We start from the raw sequence: 19,425 nt of genomic DNA on the forward strand, positions 1-19,425 counted from the left end.
ATACCCAGGCCCCTAAGGAGGAGTCAGAGCAAGAAGGAACCTCCACCAATACTTTCCCTCCCCCGAAATGCTGGGAACCCAGATCTGCTGGGTGTGGGGTGTTGCCAAGCCCTGGGCTCAGCCTTGCTGCCTCAACCTCTCAAAACTGCCATTAGGTTGGGCTGCGCCTTCTCTCATTTTATAGATACAGACGCTGAAGGCACAGAAGTTATGTGTTTTATTCATGTGTTCTTCTGTTTGCCACGCCTCCCCTGACTCTTGGCTGGTGAACTCTTCCTGCCCCCTCCTTACCTCCCAGCTCCCTGTCGCCTCCCCCAGGGGCCCCCCAGTTTGAGGTCCCCTCCCAAGTGCTCTTGTGAAGTAGTTTCTCACTTTCCGCCCCAGTGTTTGCCTCTGCCTCCAGAGATGTATGGAGAGATTAAGAGCTGCGCACATGTGACATGTAGACTCCGCAAATACATGAGTGAACGGGTGCATGAATGAATAAATAACGTTTTAAGATACCAAGTCCCAAATGAGAAATCCACTCTGGCTTATGAGTCCCTGGAACTTCTTACCCAGTCTCCCTCTTCACAGCTATTAATATTAACAGCCTTGGCCCCATCCCAGCTGGTAAGAGTTCAAATATCACTGAGACAATATTTAGAAACTTGTTTAGACCATGCTGGCTCCAGCCCAACCAACCCTTTTGAGGTTGTTGCTGAGCCTCATAGCTCCATGATGGAGCAGGATCTTGTGAAGAAACATACAACTTGCGTAGGGATAGGTCAGTTAAAGCAGCCCGTCTGTTGGAGACTGTTTTCAGCCTTCCCACAACTCATTTCATACTAATTAATCCTCTGTGCTCTTTTTGCTGTTGTTCAGTTGCCAGCGTCTGATTCTTCATGACCCCATACCCCATGGACTGCAGCATGCCAGGCTTCCCTGTCCTTCACCACCTCATGGAGTCTGCCCAAGTTCATGTCCACTGAATCAGTGATGCCATCCAACCATCTCATCCTCTGTCACCCTCTTCTTTTTCTTCTGCCTTCAATCTCTCCCAGCATCTTTCCCAGGATCTTTCCCAATGAGTCAGTTCTTTGCATCAGGTGGCCAAAGTATTGGAGCTTCAGCTTCAGCATCAGTCCTTCCAATGAATATTCAGGACTGATTTCCTTTAGGATGAACTGGTTGGATCTCCTTGCAGTCCAAGGGACTCTCAAGAGTCTTCTCCAACACCACAGTTCGAAAGCATCAAGGAGCTATGGACTCCTTCTGACCTCAAATTCGGACCATTCTACTAGAAGGTGTTATCACCTGTATCATGACTGCACCTCTGTCAGGACAAAAGGCTGATGATCTGACAGCTATTGGACTGGGATGCAAGGTCACCTCAGTCTGCTAGAAGGTCACACAGAGCCATTTCCAAGTAGTCCCTGAAGAGCTTGCTCATGGCATCTCTATGATTTTGTTGGGATACAATGTGTTGATATTTCTCCTTCCTAAGTGACCACTGTCCACTCCCTGAAGCAGGATGGGGTCACAGACTGGTTCATTCATCTTACTTACTGGCTTTTGCTGTGTGCCAGGCTCTGTGGTCAGGATATTATTGACATACGTCCTGATCTTTAACGCATACAGGGGAGTGGGGCCCCTAATCCCAGATCTCTATGATTACAGATGTAACAAGAAAGGGAAACATGGGGGGAGGGAATCGGTGTAAAACATCGCTTCCTTAGAGAAGCCTGCTCTGATTTCCCCCAGCATCGTTGAATCTCCCAGTTACAAGCCTCTATATCACCTTTGTACTAGACATGGACTCCATGGGTAGGGACTGTGTCTGTCTCACTCAGCAATGTATTTCCAGCACTCAGCACAGTGGTGAGCACAACATAGGTGCTTAATGTATGCTTGTTGAATGAAGGAACAGTCATGGAAGGCTTTACAGAGGTGGTGGCACTGAGGTGGGTCTTGACAAATCAGGGGGGTTCACCAGGGAAGAAGTGAATGGATAATTTTGTAAAACAAACATGTTATTAAATTTATGACCCTCCTCACTAGCACAGAGAAAATCCCTGATGTTTACAAGTAGCTTTGATGGCAGGATGAAGCCTAGGCAGGCTAGGGGTGAGAAAAGTATCTGCGATCCTTCCTTTCAACACATTTGGAAAACCCATCTCCTAATGAGAATGAGGCTTGGTGGACAGGGAGTCCCTGGGATAGAAGAGCCCCAGCTTCCACCCTCTTCTCTCTGCCCCAGTGAACAGCTGGGACTTCGAAGAAATATGAGAAAGACTGCTCTTCCTTTGGTTAGTATTTCTTACTTTTCCTTCCTCTACTTTCTGATTGGGATGAATTTGTGGGCACTTAACAGCTGGTCTAAGTTAGGAATCACGACTCATTCAACAAACATTTAGTGAACATCCTTGGCATTGAAGATGCTGTGTGGGACCCACAGCAGAAAGTACAGGATGTACGAACCACAGGCTCTGTCTTCATGGAGCTTATTTTTAGTAAATAAATAACACGGATAACATCAACAACTAGAGTGCAGTCAGAACCTTGTTGAAATCACATCGGAAGGGCAGAAATGCTGCATAGCGGAGAGAGACCTGGAGTGGAAACTGGAGGGTCAGAGATGTGATGGGGCAGGGGTTCTGGTGGGAGTGAAGACACGAAACCGGGTGGCACGGAGGGTCTGGGGAAGGGCTTGTAACAGCTGTGCCAGGAAAGTGATGGAAGGTGAAGTTGGAAAAGGACAGCAGTGCCATACGTGCATGCATGCATGCTCTGTTGCTTCAGGCATGTCTGACTCTGTGACCCTGTGGACCGCAGCCCTCCAGGCTCCTCTGTCCATGGGATTCTCTAGGCAAGAACACTGGAGTGGGTTGCCATGCCCTCCTCCAGGGGATCTTTCCAACACAGCGATCAAACCTGCGTCTCTTACTTCTCCTTCACTGGGAGGCAGGTTCTTTACCACTAGCACCTGGAACCCCTACCTTGGAGAACACTGAAAAGCAGATCTGAAAGTTGCCAAAGGTGAAATATCTTCCAGAGGCAGCCCTCTAGGAAGTGGCAGGGCAGGGATTTAAGCTGGTACTTGATTAGACTCCAAAAGCATGTGTATATGCACATATATTAATACCTGTGTATACTGAGGCAAGGGGCTTCCCTGGGGGCTCAGCAGTAAAGAACCTGCCTGCAATGCAGGAAACTCAGGTTTGATCCTTGGGTCTTGAAGATCCCCTGGAGAAGGGAATGGCTACCTACTCCAGTATTCTTGCTTGAGAAATCCCATGGACAGGGGACCTGGTAGGCTATAGTCCACGGGGTAGCAAAGAATCAGACACAACTAGTGACTAAACAAGAACACACTGAGGCATGTCTTAAACTGCTTAACTAAGTATCTTTGAATTAGGAGGAAACTGGCAGAATTTTCAGGAACTCTCAATGTCAGCTAGATTTATGAAGTAAAATTTTCCTTAATTTCTAATGCAAGAGGCCCACAGCCCATTGGTCTGAGCAGAAGGAGGGTCTTGGGTTTTTCTCAGGCAGCAGCACAAGAAATTTAAGTGAAAAACATTGCAGAGCCAACTCTTGGTTTGCTTGTACAGTTTAAAGTTCAGATTATTATTATTATTATTTTGGGGGGCATTGGGACAGGAAAAGGAATGGAATAGTTCGCTCTCTGCAGGAGTGAGGGAGCAACAGGGAAGAAAGGGCCTCCTATCCAGGGTCCTGTGTGCTTGTTGAGCTACTTTATGGGCATCCTGGATTAGACCCCTGATGAGAACTAGCTGCGGACTGAATTCCCAGTGGTAGAATTGTTTCTGATAGAAAACAATTCTAGGCTCTAAAATGACGTGCAAATGGACCTTGAAACAGAACCTGTTTGTAAGTGGAGGTTATAATAATAATGATTTTGGATTCAAATAAAAATTTTATGTTTTAACTTATTTTTTTAATTTTTATTTTAATCAGAGGCTAATTACAATATTATAGTGGGTTTTGCCATACATTGACATGAATCAGCCATGGATGGACATATGTTCCCCATCCTGAACCCCCCTCCCACCTCCCTCCCCATCCCATACCTCTGGGTCATCCCAGTGCACCAGGCTTGAGCACCCTTGAGCACCCTTGTCTCATGCATCGAACCGGGACTGGCAATCTGTTTCACATATGATAATATACATGTTTCAGTGCTATTCTCTCAAATCATCCTACCCTCGCCTTCTTCCACAGAGTCCAAAAGACTGTTCTATACATCTGTGTCTCTTTTGCTGTCTCGCATATAGGGTCATCGTTACTATCTTTCTAAATTCCATATATATGTTCTAGTATAGTGCATTGGATTCAAATAAAAATTTTAAATCTTGATGAGATATTTATAAACAAAAATTAAGGTTGGCAAGAATATTCAATAAATGAGTAAGTCTGACGATGAAAAGGTGGTGACTTAACTGGGTTGAGAGTAAGGATAAATCAGTGCAAATTTCTAGCTCCAAAACAAGTTAGATGAAAACCTGTCACCGCCTGAAATGGCTCCTTTCCTGCTGAATGTTTTCTGATGTTCTTTGTGTTAGGTAAGCTTCGCTTGTCCTGATATAGTGCCTCCTACATACTTCACCTTCCATAAAGCGAGTTGGGTGGTAACAAATTAATTCCTGCTATATTCAGGTGGGGCAGTGGAAGAACACCAGTGTCAGAAGAGACGTATTGGTTCCTTTTCTGTCTTGGTCACTGTTGCTGGGGGGCCTTGGACAAGTCACTTGACCTTTGCAAGTCAAGTTTGCTCATCTGGATATGAAATAAGGGGATGGAGCAAGGCTTCTTCATGCTCTGAAGTTAGATCCCACATATAAGGCTAAGTTTTATAGTAAAGCTTCTCTAAGGATGATTTATGTTATTGTTCAGTGAGTGATATTTTTCATCTCTATATTGTCATCAGAAATAGGTCATTGTTGATTTTTTAAAATTTATTTATTTTTCATTGGGGGATTATTGCTTTACAATATTGTGCTGTATGTGATGTATGGTTTCTGCCATACATCAATAAGTCACTGCTGACTTTTAAAGTCTGGGTTTTGAAAAGATTTATACTGTTCAAAATTGTTTTTAAAAAGTCACTTGAATGGCAGTGGTTATTCAACAACAATTGTAATTTTCTGTTTTCTTTGTGTTTCCTTTCTTTTTAATATAAATTTATTTACTTTAATTGGAGGTTAATTACTTTACAATATTGTATTGGTTTTGCCATACATGAACATGAATCTGCCATGGGTATACACCTGTTCCCCATCCTGAACCCCCCTCCCTCTTCCCTCCCTATACCATCCCTCTGGGTCATCCCAGTGCACCAGCTCCAAGCATCCAGTATCATGCATCGAACCTGGACTGATAATTCGTTTCATATATGATATTATGCATGTTTCAATGCCATTCTCCCAAATCATCCCGCTCTCTCCCTCTCCCACAGAGTCCAAAAGACTGTGTTTCCTTTCCGATATGCAAATAGCCATTTATTTGATTTCCAGTAGAAAATACAAGAGGAAATGTAAGCACAAACATTGTATCTTGGAATTAAGAAGTACTGATGAGTATATTAATTACTTTTTTTTTAATTTCAAAGTTAAGGCTTCTGAGGAAGAAAAATGGACTAGACTATCTCAAGAAGGGAGGAAATATTTTATACCACTACAGTATGCATTTAGAAATAACTGCGTTGTTTCTCCTTGTCAAATTTGAGCTGCCATTCATTTTTATCAAACTATTTTCCATCTTCAGAAAGAAACAAACCTTGATATTGTGAGTTTTTAAGTTTATTTTTGTGCCTTAAAAAAAAAAATGAACATTTTTACTTCATTCCAGGCTGGAGAGGGGAGCATAAAAGCCCTCTTCTTACAGGGTGACCCCTCTGTTCATGTGCAAATGGATTTGAATGTATAGGCGGTCATCTGGGACTAAGTGCAATTTCTCTTATGATGTGTTAGCTGTGCTAACTATCCACAATGAGAACTTGGATGATATATCCAGAGCAAAAGGAAAAAAAAAATACCAAAAGCATACACTTCTTTAGAGTTTAGTCATCAGAACAAGCCATTGAGACTTCCATGGAGAGAGTGAATCTAGTTCAAGGAGGCAAGATTCTGCTCTAGCGCCACCTTTTGTAGGGAGAGTGCATAGCCGGGGGAATTTGTACCACATCTGCCTTTGAACTGGCCTAGAAGAGTGAGGTGGAAGCTTCAAAGCCTTTCTCCTTTCCATCTTTCCCTCCCACAACCATATCTCTCCCTCAGAAAGCTAGATTCCTGTTTGGGCAGCTCTTTCCATGGTCCGCAGTTAGTTCTGGTGTTGGAGGTTGGCCAGGAAACTGTTTGCGCCATTTCTTAGGTGAGGACATAGACATGGAAAGATGAACTGGTGGGCCCAAGGACACGCTGGTTAGTAAAGGACCTTGAATTTGAACCCAAATCACCTGAAGTCCAGGATGACGCTCTCTCTGCATGCCTGGTTACTTCTGAAGGAGACTCTCAGAATACCGCCTGCACTGGTTTGCTGCACTTCCACTATTAAACTCGCAACAGAGTACTAACATCTTTTTGACCTGGTAGTTTAGAACCATTCAGAGACTATGAAAATCTTACATTTTTGGCCACAGGGAAAAATAAAACCCAACTCATTCTAGAAAAGAGTGGGTGATGTGTCAAGATATGTCAACCACTTGGTGCTTCTCAGAAGTGGGCCAGTGGCTGGGCTGTTTGCGGGAGACTGGTAGACAGTGAGCCTGGGCCATCAGCCATGGCAGGGTCAGAAGGGGACGGGGGAGCAGGGAGTTAACATTATGGGACACGAGCACGTACTTCCTTGGGCATCACAGTGAGAGGAGTGGACCGATAAGGGCAGTCTCTCCTCCAGCTCCCTGGCTTGGGGCCTGAGTCTGCTGCCTGGAAGCTTCTGCCTGAAGTTCTGGCTTGGATGGTTGGCCACATGCAGGGAGAGTCAGGGATTACTCACAGCAGCTGTGTGAGGCCCAGTGGGCCTCCTAAGTGGCTTTCTAAGCAGAGGGCTCCTAGGGTGATCCTGGCTGGCCTTGCCTGGCCCAGTCCCTGCAGTTTGCAAGCCTTGATCTCCATCTCTTCCCTCTGTCTTGAGAGACATTTTTTCAACAGACTCTTTTGGCTAAATATGGTTTCTGTTGTTTGCAGTTGATAAGCCAACTGATGCAGCCAGGAAGAAGTGGAATCAGGATTAGAATTGGGTCTGTCAGATACCCGTTGCTTATTCCTCTGTACCCAAAAAAGGGATAGGAATCTGAGTGACTGCCAAATCTTATCGTTTAAGCCTTCTTGTGAAATAGGCTTACAAGTAGATCAGTGGTTGAATAAATCAATAAGAGATCACACACATATATTCATGCACACACATATACACATACACGTTCACATACATGTTTTAACTGATTGGCAAGTTTTCATGAAATGTTGTTGAAGCTCTATGATGCTGACATTTCTAGAGGAGGGGAGCAGACATAACATTCACTGGGTGACTGTGAGCACAGGAGGTAATGGGTGGGCTACAGAAGTGATGTATTGGTTGAGAATAGATTTGGGAGTCAGACAGATTTGATTTCAAACCTACAGCTACTATTAAATAAACCTTTGTGTCTTTGGACAAATTCTATATTTTCTTTGGACCTCAGTTTCCTTATCTGTAAAATGGGGATAACTATACTCATTTCACAGAGATTCAAAGCAGTCCAGATAAGGCACCTAGCACAGAGCTTGGCACAGAGTGATGGACGGATGGGAGTTATTATTTTTGTTTAAATATATTGCCTAGTTTAGTTCTCACAGCGCTACTGAATTTGTCCTTTCTGGAATAAGTTTAGGATTCCTGCTTGTTGGCATATCCTCTTATCCTCTTTTAGAAGGGGACTGTGGGAGTGGGTGAGGAGAGGGTGAGACAGAAGCCATAAGGTGAGGAAGAAGCCATAAGAAGCCATAGCTCTGAGCATCCTCTCTGAGCTCCTGGTCCTGGGGATGCTGCTTGTCTTCGAGATCCTGCTTGCCTTGTGCAGTGGGAGCCACGGGCAGGTTCTGAGTGACACCAGTCCAAGGCAGCCCACGTCACCAGCAAAGTGATGATGGCAACCAAATCCCCTTAGAAAACAAGTCAATTAAAGCATATTCACTAATGAAGACCTAACAGTAATCCATGTTGTATTCTATCACAGGAGGTCATATGCATGAAAAATCTTTGCCCGTCTGTTTAGTAAATAGCATGTTCTAAAGAAATGTTGGGTTTTCTTGGTGGCTCAGCAAAAAAGACTCTGCCTGGCAATGCAGGATGCAACCTGCATCAACCCAGGATGATTCCTGGGTTGCAAACTTGCCCTGGAGATGGAAATGGCAACCCAGTATTATTGCCAGGAGAATTCCATGGATAGAGCCTGGTGGGCTATAGTTCATGGGGTTGCAAAGAGTTGGATGTGACTGAGCGACTAAACAGCAACAACAAGAAGGAAATGTTAGACACAGTCTAACTCGTCTTTCTCTTTTTCTTAGACACGTCTCTTGGTGGCTTGTAAAAAATGTAGTCAGAATTAGCTTATATAATTCTCACTACAATTTTAAGAGAAATATGTTATTTTTCATCTCTGCTTTCCAGAGATGGAAATCTGGAATTGGAAAGAATTCCTCCTGGATTGTGAACTGTGGCAACGACAAAGCAGGAGATCAAACCCGAATCCTTTGCCATCCACTTTATATTCATTCATTCATCTGTGTGCTGTCTGCCATGTGCCTGGAGCTGGGCTGGGCACCAGGGATCTGTGTCTTGGCTGTGGGCCCTGCCTCCAAGGAGCTCACACTGCTCAGGAAGAGTCTTTCCTTTGAGCTATCCTGTCCAAGACCACACCGTTTTTTTTTTTTTTCCTGGCTCTAATTAATGACCCATTCATATCCCAAGACTAGAGGATGAATGGCTATATTCAGGTTTCCAGTTGATGGCAATTTTCTTTGGAAACTCACCAGTTTTGGGTCTCCATTTCAATCTGCCCACACACTTCACTGTTAAACTGTCAAAAATGATGTGGAATGTGGAAATATTTCTTACAAGGTCCCAAAGGGATGTTTCCGGAGCCAGTGACACCCTGACTCTCTTCAGTCTGGGGAACAGGCAGGGAGATGCCCCCAAAGTCCATTGCACAGCCAACTGTTGTGTTGTTTTTTGATTTGAGTTTGTTTTATTATTATTTTATTTAAAAAGATTTTAATTGAAGCATAGTTGATCTGCAGCGTCCTGTTAGTTTCAGGTGTACAGCAAAGGGATTCAGTCATGTATCTATTACATAGTTTATTACATTATAGGTTATTACATGATATTGAATGCAGTCTGCCATGCTAGACAGGAAGTTTCTCTTGCTCCAGAAGTGAGATTCCTGGATCATATGGTAGTTCTATTTTTGGTTTTTAAAGGGGCTTCCATACTGTTCTCCATAATGGTTGTACCAATTTACACTCCTACCAGCAGTGTAAGAAGGTTCCCTTTTTTGCACACCCTCTCTAGCATTTATTATTTGTTGACATTGTGAGGATGGCCATTCTGACTGTAGGGAGGGGTACCTCATTGTAGCTTTGATTTTCATTTTTCTAATAATTCATGATGTTGAACATTTTCATGTGCCTATTGTCCATCTGTAAGTCTTTTTTGAAGAAATATCCGCTTTTAGGTCTTCTACCCCAATTCTTGATTTTTTTTTTTATATTGAGCTATATGAGCTGCTTGTTTATTTTGGAGTTGCCTTGTTTCCAAACATTTTCTCCCATTCCATAGATTGTCTTTGTGTATTGTTATTGTTTTCTTTGCTGTGCAAAAGCTTTTAAGTTTAATTAGGTCCCATTTGTTTATTTTTGCTTTTATTTTTATTATTCTAGGAGATGGATCCAATGTTGCTGCCATTTATGCCAAACAGTGTTGTGTTTGCTTTCCTCCAGGAGTTTTATAGTATCTAGTCTCACACGTAAACCTTTAATCCATTTTGAGTTTATTTTTGTATATGGTTTTAGAGAATGTTCTTATTTTTCTAGTAAGACAAAGTTGGTGTTGGTGCTTACCCTGGAGAGGAAGACAGCTACTTCAATCAAGGCTTGCTAGCATCTCAAAGAGGGTAGGACAAAGCTAGGTTATTTATTTAGACTATGAAGTCTAGTTTAATACAAATCTTTCAATGCTGTGCTCAATTAGGACTGGGTAAAATTCCAGAATTAGTGCCTTGAAGGGAAAGGGCTTAGAAAGCCCTTGTGTGGTTTGGCTATTGTCCAGGCATGGTAATGCCATGAATCCTGAGAAGTCTGTGGAATATATGGACCAAGGCACTGGTGACCTGCCCCTGAGCACATGTGGCCACTTGGATTTTCCTTAGTTCACTATCACTCCCCAGTTTAGTCCAGGGACCAATCTTCCTTTTCTTACTCTCCACAAGGCAGAACTTCCTGGAAGTATCATATATGCTGCTGCTGCTGCTAAGTCGCTTCAGTCGTGTTCGACTCTGTGCAACCCCATAGACAGCAGCCCATCAGGCTCCCCCATCCCTGGGATTCTCCAGGCAAGAACACTGGAGTGGGTTGCCATTTCCTTCTCCAATGCATGAAAGTGAAAAGTGAAAGTGAAGTCACTCAGTTGTGTCTGACTCTTAGCGACCCCATGGACTGCAGCCTACTAGGCTCCTCTGTCCATAGGATTTTCCAGGCAAGAGTACTGGAGAGGGTTGCCATTGCCTTCTCTGAGTATCATATATACGACACAGTAATAATCGTAACAATCAGACCAATATCAGTAGTCCACATTTACTTTAGCATCATACACATGACAAAATCGTAATCATACAATCACAGTAAGAATACTAATAGCTAACATTTATTTCCCCTTGACTTCCTAGGAGGTGCTAGTGGCAGGCATCGGCCTGCCTGCCAAGGTAGGAGACAAAAAGAGATGCAGGTTCAATCCCTGGGTCAGGAAGATCCCCTGGAGGAGGAAATGGCAATCCAATCCAGACAGTACTCTTGTCTGGAGAATCCCATGGACAGAGGAGCCTGACAGGTTACAATCCATAGGGTCATGAAGAGTCGAACACGACTGAAGCCACTGAGCAGCAGCATTTATCCTTGACTCTGTGCAGGCAGCTGGGGTAAGCACTTTAGATGGATCCCTCTCATTAAGGCCCGTAACAATGCTGTGAGCTGGGAACTGTTTTATTCTTGGCTAATGAAACTTACCAAGGTTAAATCAATGGAGTAAGGTGTGTAGGAGAGCTGGAGCCAGAACTCAAGCCAAGTCTGCTACTGCTACTGCTGCTGCTAAGTCACTTTGGTCGTGTCCGACTCTGTGTGACCCCATAGACGGCAGCCCACCAGGCTCCCCTGTCCCTGGGATTCTCCAGGCAAGAACACTGGAGTGGTTTGCCATTTCCTTCTCCAATGCATGAAAGTGAAAAGTGAAAGTGAAGTTGCTTAGTCATGTCTGACTCTGAGCGACCCCATGGACTGCAGCCTACCGAGCTCCTCCATCCATGGAATTTTCCAGGCAAGAATACTGGAGTGGGGTGCCATTGCCTTCTCCTCAAGCCAAGTCTATTGGAGCCCAAAGCCTGCTTGTTCTTAGGTATGATGCTATAGAAACACTCTCTCCTTTTAAAATACATTGTTCCTACAACTAATTTTTCTAAAGTAATATCCAAATATTTGCTCACCGGGGAGAAGACTGACTCTCACCATACAGAACCCTTCTCTCCTTTCAGCCTGGTAGGAGTGTAGCCTTTAATCCCTGTTTCAGTGCTGAGGTGGAGCCTCCCATTCTCAGGGGTGGAGGCTGCCTCTCTTTCGTGCTGCTCTGCCTGGTTTCCTGGTTTCCCTGGGAAGTCTTCCAAGTGAAAAACAGTTTCCCCAGTAACTGACAGCCCACCCACTGGCCCTTCTGCCAGAGTGACTTGATCGCTTTGTGACTCTTGGTTTCTTAAAGGTGTTTCTTTTGGGATAGTCCAAACCGCTTTGACACAGGTTCTGACAAATTAGTGGTTAAAGAGAACAGTTCCTTGGGCTAGAAGGAATGAATATTCAAACAAGTCAGAGAAAACTGTCAACATAGACAGTGGCTGCTGTAGTGGGAGAACGTTGAGCCTCTGGTTCCTTTAGTTCCCCAGCTTTGGAAAGACAGAGCTAATCATTTCTGACAGATGGAGTCTACCAGTTTAAAATATCCCTGGATTTTTTGATGATTGCCATTCTTATCGGTGTGAGGTGATACTCATTGTAGTTTTGATCTGCATTTCTCCAATTATTAGTGATCTTGAGCATCTTTTCATGTGCTTGTTGGCCAGCTGTATGTCTTCTTTGGAGAAATGCCTATTTGGGTCTTCTTGGGTCATTTGTAGAGATGTGGATGGATGGAGTCTGTGATGCAGAGTGAAGTCAGAAGGAGTGAAACAAATATCATATATTAATGCATATATGTGGAATCTACGGTACAGATGAACCTCTTTGCAAAACAGAAATAGAGACGCAGATGTCGGGAACAGATGTATGGACATGGCAGGGGGGTGGGGGGGGAGAAGAAGTAGGATGAATTGGGAGATTGAGATTGATATACATACACTACCATGTGGAAAATCAATAATTAGTGGGAACCTGCTGTATAGCGTAGGAAACTCAGTTTGGTGCTCTGAGTAGGGGACCTACTCTTTATTTGTTCTTAGTCGTGTCCAACTCTTCACAACTCTATGGACCGAAGCTCACCAGGCTCCTCTGTCCATGGAATTTTCCAGGTAAGAATACTGGAATGGGTTGCCATTTCCTACTGCAGGGGATCTTCCCAATCCAGGGATCAAACCCAAGTCTCTTGTGTCTCCTGCATTGGCAGGTGGGTTCTTTACCAACTGTGCCACCTGGGAAGCCCAAGGTGACCTTGAAGGGTGGGGTATTGCAGGGGAGGGAGGGGATATATATACATATGGCTGGTTTGCTTCACTGAATAACAGAATCTAGAACAGCATTGTAAGGCAACTATACCCCAATTTAAAAAAAAAAAAGTAAAAAGAGGAAAAGAAAAGCTTCCTAGAGAAGGAGATTCCACTCTTCTCTGTAACTCATGTGTAACAATTGGGTAATTATTTCTAATATTGAATTGAATTCCTCCACCTGGCAATTTGGAATTCATTTCTAATTATGTTTCCTCCTATAGAAATGGACAAAGGCTTGCCCACGTGGTAAAGGGGGGTCATACGTGTGCTGCTTTATTGTCTTAGGAACAGGGGCTGCAGTGGAGAAAAGGGCTTACTGGCTTTCATAGAAGGGTGAAGGGAGAAGTAAGATTTATGCTCAAGCCCAGAAGTGGAGCTTACATCCAATCTATGTCATGACTGTAGAACTTCCGGAATCTCTATAAATGTGCCCCAGTTGTTTAGCTAGGACCTGTTTTCTCATCATGAGAACACATAAGAAAAAAAGGCTAGTCTATGTACTTGATTTCTGGGCAGCAAAAAGAGGAGGAGAGAGGTAGCAGGGGGATAGTTGAACTGAGTTAGGAAACTGGGGGAGAATAGCCTGCAGCAGGGTGAGAGGGGTTGCTCTGTTGGGGATGAAGTAGCTTGAATCTTGGCCACCTCAACTGACAAAGAGATTAAAGCATGGGGAGCAATTTGAGGTCTCAGAAAGGATCCTGATCTTGAGTAGGAGAAAGACTCCATTAGAGTTGATATAAGTCTTTTCAGGTCTTTAATACATTCATAAACTGTTATTAGAGTTCATGGCATCCTGACATTGTCCTGCTGAAATCACACTTTCTCCTGAATGGTGGCTTTTTCATTCCTCATATTTTCCTCTGTTCTAGTCAAAGGTAGTTATTTTATATGGAGAGGGAAAAACTGGAGGAAGAAGAAACAGATTTCTTGGAACAAATAGACTTTAAAGGTGGAGTTTAGGGGACAGAGGCTTTCAATTTAGATGGCAGTCAACAACAAACAAATAAGCAAAACCAACTGAGAAAGAAGGGAAAAGAAGTAATAAAAGAAAACACAGATACGGTACTCCAATATCACGTGTCTTATCGCATGCAGTGACTTGGTAGCCTCCCATTTATTCAGTGAGTATTGTTAAACACTGTCACGAGGAAGTGCATCCTTAGCTCTGGATGAAGCATACACCAAGTAGACTTGGAAGACCCAGGTCTGTTAGAGAAGCTGAATTAAGTAATAATAAGTGAAAGATGGAAATCCAGAGCCAGTGCCGTGGGGCTCAGAGAAGGTGAGAGCTAGCTCAGCTGGGGCAGTACAGGAAAGGCTTGTGGGGAAGGAAGCCTGAGCACTAGGACTTGAGGAATGATGGGTGGGCTTTGGTCTTGCTGGCCTGGTTGCAGGTGGGGCAAGAATAGCAAGGACTTGGGCACAGAATGAGCAGTGCCGGGCTCAATAAGAGGAGAAAGCCTGAAGGAGGCCTGGCATGGACTGGGAGAAAATTGTGCTGGGAGGAAGTTCAGAACCAGGCTGTGGAGCTTCCTGAACTCTTTATGGTCTTCGGGAGTCATTGGCAACCCTGGGCTTGTCAGTAGATGGCTGAAAGTAGTACTGTGTGGATTAGAGGTGATGATCTGGCCTAGGGTGAATACAAAGCCCTCTTCGAATTGTCTAAGACAAAAATCAGCACCAAAACATTCCCCTCTCGCCTTCTCAGTCTTACGTGTGGAAACCACAGTGTCAGAAAACTGGGCGGGAGTCGTCTCTCACACTTCCCTCTATGTATTTGGTGGTTGGAGGTCTGCATTTATGTATTTGTGATGTTGGACCCGCAAGACAGAAGCTTCCCCACAAATAACACAGGAAGTGCTGCCAAGAGGGGAGTCACTGGCCAGCAGGGCCTCCCCGACTCAACCCAGCCTTGGTTTCCTGTCTCACTTCTTGGTTGTTGGTGGTGGTGGTTTCATTGCCAAGTAGTGTCCAACTCTTGCAACCCCATGGACTGTAGCCTGCTAGACTCCTCTGTCCATGGGATTCTCTAGGCAAGAATACTGGAGTGGGTTGCCAATTGGTTAGGGGGAAAAAAAGATGACTTTTGTCAAACTCCCTGAGAGATGAGGGAGAATTCAATTGAACAATGGTTGGAAAACATTGTTTGAAAGCTTGAAAACTACTGACCTAGAATAGCCTTGTACTTTAGAACATATAAATTATCCCCTAATGCTGTAGTAATAAAGATTTCTCGTGGGCCAGCTGTGTTCAGTCGCATGAGAAGCATTATGAAAGACTTAAAACATGTAAGGTACAGCCTTCTCAAAAGGCCACTTATACGCATGAACCATTAGCACAAGGTCAGAGCATCAGGTGCGGAATTGTATGGGCAGAGATGGAAGCTGTTGGAGAAGATTTTACAACATCCTGAAGAACCAATAATGGGGAAAAAAATCTATGAAGGAACCACTTGGGGGCCTTATATTGTGTTTTGGAACTGTAGTTCACAACCTATCCAGTGTGTTTGGTTTTCACAGAATATTATGGTGAGAACATATTTGACTTGATTGGGGTTTCACTGAAAGTTTAAGGCACCTTTTCTTGTAGTTCTAGTTACTGGTTATTTTTCTGGATGATGAAACATGGGTATGAAGATAGAAAAATTCAGTCATCTGTCTGCTTTTTGCTTATGTTGCAGGGCTGAATTTTAAACTGTTCTTTTAAATGTTGGCAGCATGTAGACTGAGACATGGGAAATGATAAGAGATTCTAACCATGGTTAGTGAAATCTGTAAGGAAATAACCATGGATGTGTTGCCTTCTGTCAGTGTTTACTGTATGACATGGAGATTAATTTTCTTTTAATTAGGATCATCACTGTGGCCTCCATTTCTTTGATGAAAGCCAGGTTAAATCCATGACTTACTTCACAGATGTGAATGGGTTCCAATCTTTGTTAATATTTGCATATTACAGAGATCAGGTTTTTTTCTTTCTTCATGGAAGTGGGATTTTTCCTGTTGTTTCATGTTTAGGATATTTAAATTGTTGGCTCTGTCAAAAACTGAACAGAAATAACAGTTATGATCACTGATTTTTAGGCTGAATGGACTCCTGGACTTAGGGTAAAACTTTCCAACATCTAACAAAAGGAATTTATTCTTAAAACATACCTTAGATGATTCCTTCAGTTGGGTCAAACTCAACACATCTGGTATGGGTTGAATTGTGTCCTTTAAAATTCATATGTTGAAGCCCTAATCCTCATTACCTCAAAATAAGACAATCTTTGAGAGAGATTCTAAAGAGGTGATTTAGTGAAAATGAGGCCATTAGGTTTAGCTTTTATCCAACCTGACTGGTGTCCATGTAGGAAGAGGAAATTTGGATACACAAAGAGACACCAGGGGTGGGCAGAGAGGTCCTCCATGTGAGAACAAGTGAGGAGACAGCCATCTGTAAGCAAGGAGAAAGGCCTCAGGAAAAACCAAAATGTTGATCTCTTGATCCTGGACTTCTAGCCTCAGTAGCTATGAGAAAATAATGCTCAATTATTTAAGCTACCCAATCTTTGATATTTTCCTATGGCAGCTCTAGCAAACTAATACAACACCCAAACCCAAATTTATTACTTGCCTGTTCAAAGCCATTCATTTTGTGGCAGAGGAATTTACTACTCACTGAACATCAGGCAATGGCAACCCACTCCAGTACTCTTGCCTGGAAAATCCTATGGGCAGAGGAGCCTGGTGGGCTGCAGTCCATGGGGTCGCTAAGAGTCAGACACAACTGAGTGACTTCACTTTCACTTTTCACTTTCATGCATTGGAGAAGGAAATGGCAACCCACTCCAGTGTTCTTGCCTGAAGAATCCCAGGGACTGGGGAGCCTGATGGGCTGCCGTCTATGGGGTTGCACAGAGTCAGACACGACTGAAGCGACTTAGCAGCAGGAGAACATCCACGTAATTCCCCTGAAAGACTGCCAGCCCACAGCCAGGTGGGGCTGTGCACTAGCTGGTCTGTGGGCATCCACAGTCTTATCCCCGGACCCAGTGACCAAGGAGGCGACAGTCCCGGAGGGGGAGCTCCACGATGGTGGGGTTTCCAACTGGTCCCTGGGAGACGGAGTGGAGCAAAGCCTCCCCCAGCCATGTAGAGTATGTCTCCCAGGTGAGACACAGTTCATTACTGTATTAAGCCTGGGATTTGGAAGGTTTCGTTTGTTTCTTCTGCTTAACTTTGTTTATCATGAGCAGTAAAGTCTTCAGCCTCCTAGTTCATCTGAAAGTGCACATTTAGCCGCATAGTTGGACTCATAATTTCACATCTGACTGATGATTAGTCTTTCGTTCTACTTTTGCAGCTTCCCACAGGCCTGCCCCTCCTTTCCTTTCACAGAGGTGCTACCGTTATCTCTCTAAACAAGTGATGGCACGATGATGATAATGATGGAGGAGCTGTTCCAGGCACTGACCTAGTGCTTTCTGTACATCAAGTCCTTTATGAAGTAAGGCAATATTATCATATTATTCTTTCCAACAAAGAAATTGAGGTGCAGAGTCTGATGGGTTCAAGTTCACACAGCTGGTAAGTGGTACAGCCAAGATTTGAACTTGGTAATATGGTTTCCATTGCTTTCTTATAAACTCTGAGTTAACAGCCTTTCCAGTTCTGTTCCCAGGGTATCCTATCACTTTTCCCATCAAGGGCCACCCTCTTCTTCTGACCGCTTCCTGCTCTTCATTCCAGTTACAGTCTTCATTGTTTCTGTCCTCTAAACAAATCCTGCATTCGTCACCTTTGCTTCCATCGCTCTCTGAATTGCTCTGTTGCCCATTCTCTTTCTCTCTTGGCCCCGCCCATCAGCATCTTGTGCATCCTGCTGCTGCTAAGTCGCTTCAGTCTTGTCCGACTCTGTGCGACCCCGTAGACGGCAGCCCACCAGGCTCCCCCATCCCTGGGATTCTCCAGGCAAGAACACTGGAGTGGGTTGCCATTTCCTTCTCCAGTGCATGAAAGTGAAAAGTGAAAGAAGTCGTTCAGTTGTGTCCGACTCTTAGTGACCCCATGGACTGCAGCCTACCAGGCTCCTCTGTCCATGGGATTTTCCAGGCAAGAGTACTGGAGTGGGCATCCCTCAGAGCCCCATTCATTTGCCACCTCTTCTGGGAAGCCTTTCTTCAGTCTTCATTCAGCACTCCCATAATCCCTTGCCCACAGACACTCATGGTTCACTTATTTGTGTCTATTTCTCTCTCTAAAGGATAAGTTCCCTGAGTGCTGAGACCATATATATATATATATATATATATATATATATATATATTTGTCTTTAGATCTCCTCTGCAAGCAGCGGGCACAGTATACACACACACACACACACACACACACACACACAATCTTTGGGTTACACTTCTTGATTGCAATTAAGAGAAAGGAAAGTTTCCTTGAATGCCTTGCACTTAACAAGAGATAACAATGTTACCCCTCCTCACTTTGGCCACCATAGTTTAGGATTCCCAGTCCCTGTGTGGGAGTGACTTTGTTAACATCAAAACACTTTCCTTCATCCTCTCTCTGCGTTCGTTTCTCTGAGCTGGATGCTACCACTTCTCATCTGTGTCATGTTAGCAAATTGTCCCTTTGGTCTTTATATTAGAACTGTTTTTCACTGGGTTTCAATTAGTTCTTAGCTGTGATTTATTGATTAAGAGCAGCCTTTCATCCTGGTGGCACTTTTCAAGCATGTGGTGATATAGGTTCCAGGGAGTTGCAAGGAAAGAGAAGAATACCACTCCTGCCACTCGCCTTCCCTGCAGGTCTCCACCCTTCAGCCTTTTGTGAAGCCCACGGCCCTCTTCTCTCAGGGGTGGGCAGCAAGTTGAAAGGAAAGTGGAGTTCAGTCACTTCTGCCACAAGTATTTCTGGGTCAAATGCAGGACAGATTTGAAAGCTGAACACAATTGGATTTTCTGAGGATTTCAGCCAAGAATGTATTTGTGTTTGTCATCTTTTTACATAGACGTACGTTTTCCCAGACATGGCGGTGATTTTCCAACACGGCCTCCAGTAATCCTCACCTTCTGGAGTCATGCTTTTGTCTTGTTTCTTCCCAAACGAAGTAGGGGAGCAGTTCTGTAAATAATGGGCTATTGCAGAAGGGATGGGTGTGATTAGAAGCTAAATCATAAAAGTGTGGCTTCCACCGTGAGGCCATGGAGAGGTCAGTGTGGCAGTGAACGGTCTCCTGACAGGCGCCAGCACTGAGGACAGCCATGTGACTGAACCATCTTGGAACAGATGCTCCAGCCCCAGCCAAGCCTTTGGACGACTGTAGCCCCAACTTCAGCTCATGAGAGACTGGAGCTGGGTCAGCCCAGCCAAGTGACTCCCCAGATCCTGACCTGCAGAATCCATGTGAGATGATAAATGTTTATGTTTGTG

The sequence above is a fragment of the Capricornis sumatraensis genome, chromosome 13 (assembly GCF_032405125.1).
Source record: "Capricornis sumatraensis isolate serow.1 chromosome 13, serow.2, whole genome shotgun sequence".
NCBI lineage: Eukaryota > Metazoa > Chordata > Mammalia > Artiodactyla > Bovidae > Capricornis > Capricornis sumatraensis.